Source organism: Maylandia zebra, linkage group LG20, assembly GCF_041146795.1.
Source record: "Maylandia zebra isolate NMK-2024a linkage group LG20, Mzebra_GT3a, whole genome shotgun sequence".
NCBI classification, from domain to species: domain Eukaryota; kingdom Metazoa; phylum Chordata; class Actinopteri; order Cichliformes; family Cichlidae; genus Maylandia; species Maylandia zebra.
The window spans coordinates 17638504-17640938 of NC_135186.1; positions in this window are offsets into that span (position 1 = coordinate 17638504).

Here is a 2435-nt window from a genome sequence, read left to right on the forward strand (position 1 = left end):
GGTCTGGTCTGTCTCTAGACAGTTCAGGCTTCACCCACTAGTTAAATGGTGGAGGCTCACAGCGACATACTCAACACACAAGTTTCTGAACTCTGCATGAGGGTTTCTCCGACGAAGTGAGGGCCGTGAGGCACAGCTCCCCGTCCCCCGGTGACCCTGCTAGGTCCACCTTCTTAGGGAAACCCTCTGCAGAGGAGCTGACAGAGCCAGGAACTTGTGAGTTGCGTGTGTCCACTCAGGCATCATTCATGCTTGTTCTGTAGGCAGTTCCTGTCAGAAGGAGGAGGCGCGGCAGGAGCGTCGGGGGGCGGAAGACGGTTGCCTCAGTGCCTCTCTCCTTCTGACATTGTTAAAGAAAACACAACAAATTTGTAATTATGTAGGTAATTACATGTAGATAATGTCCTCAAGTTCTGTATAACCACTTTTTCCTCTCTCTGTGTTTGTTTCTCGTTCGTTGTTGTGTGTGTGTGTTTGTGTGCATTTGTCTCTTTCAAACAGGTGCCGGTCCTCACCTCTGCAGTGCTGCCGTCTCCTGTAGCGCTGCATGGTTCTAAGCTAAGTTTCCTTTCCTTTTTCTGTTCTCTCAGATTTGTCCTCAGGTTTGAAGTGTCTGTGTTGTGCAGCTGGTCTGGTCTGTCTCTAGACAGTTCAGGCTTCACCCACTAGTTAAATGGTGGAGGCTCACAGCGACATACTCAACACACAAGTTTCTGAACTCTGCATGAGGGTTTCTCCGACGAAGTGAGGGCCGTGAGGCACAGCTCCCCGTCCCCCGGTGACCCTGCTAGGTCCACCTTCTTAGGGAAACCCTCTGCAGAGGAGCTGACAGAGCCAGGAACTTGTGAGTTGCGTGTGTCCACTCAGGCATCATTCATGCTTGTTCTGTAGGCAGTTCCTGTCAGAAGGAGGAGGCGCGGCAGGAGCGTCGGGGGGCGGAAGACGGTGCCTCAGTGCCTCTCTCCTTCTGACATTGTTAAAGAAAACACAACAAATTTGTAATTATGTAGGTAATTACATGTAGATAATGTCCTCAAGTTCTGTATAACCACTTTTTCCTCTCTCTGTGTTTGTTTCTCGTTCGTTGTTGTGTGTGTGTGTTTGTGTGCATTTGTCTCTTTCAAACAGGTGCCGGTCCTCACCTCTGCAGTGCTGCCGTCTCCTGTAGCGCTGCATGGTTCTAAGCTAAGTTTCCTTTCCTTTTTCTGTTCTCTCAGATTTGTCCTCAGGTTTGAAGTGTCTGTGTTGTGCAGCTGGTCTGGTCTGTCTCTAGACAGTTCAGGCTTCACCCACTAGTTAAATGGTGGAGGCTCACAGCGACATACTCAACACACAAGTTTCTGAACTCTGCATGAGGGTTTCTCCGACGAAGTGAGGGCCGTGAGGCACAGCTCCCCGTCCCCCGGTGACCCTGCTAGGTCCACCTTCTTAGGGAAACCCTCTGCAGAGGAGCTGACAGAGCCAGGAACTTGTGAGTTGCGTGTGTCCACTCAGGCATCATTCATGCTTGTTCTGTAGGCAGTTCCTGTCAGAAGGAGGAGGCGCGGCAGGAGCGTCGGGGGGCGGAAGACGGTGCCTCAGTGCCTCTCTCCTTCTGACATTGTTAAAGAAAACACAACAAATTTGTAATTATGTAGGTAATTACATGTAGATAATGTCCTCAAGTTCTGTATAACCACTTTTTCCTCTCTCTGTGTTTGTTTCTCGTTCGTTGTTGTGTGTGTGTTTGTGTGCATTTGTCTCTTTCAAACAGGTGCCGGTCCTCACCTCTGCAGTGCTGCCGTCTCCTGTAGCGCTGCATGGTTCTAAGCTAAGTTTCCTTTCCTTTTTCTGTTCTCTCAGATTTGTCCTCAGGTTTGAAGTGTCTGTGTTGTGCAGCTGGTCTGGTCTGTCTCTAGACAGTTCAGGCTTCACCCACTAGTTAAATGGTGGAGGCTCACAGCGACATACTCAACACACAAGTTTCTGAACTCTGCATGAGGGTTTCTCCGACGAAGTGAGGGCCGTGAGGCACAGCTCCCCGTCCCCCGGTGACCCTGCTAGGTCCACCTTCTTAGGGAAACCCTCTGCAGAGGAGCTGACAGAGCCAGGAACTTGTGAGTTGCGTGTGTCCACTCAGGCATCATTCATGCTTGTTCTGTAGGCAGTTCCTGTCAGAAGGAGGAGGCGCGGCAGGAGCGTCGGGGGGCGGAAGACGGTGCCTCAGTGCCTCTCTCCTTCTGACATTGTTAAAGAAAACACAACAAATTTGTAATTATGTAGGTAATTACATGTAGATAATGTCCTCAAGTTCTGTATAACCACTTTTTCCTCTCTCTGTGTTTGTTTCTCGTTCGTTGTGTGTGTGTGTGTTTGTGTGCATTTGTCTCTTTCAAACAGGTGCCGGTCCTCACCTCTGCAGTGCTGCCGTCTCCTGTAGCGCTGCATGGTTCTAT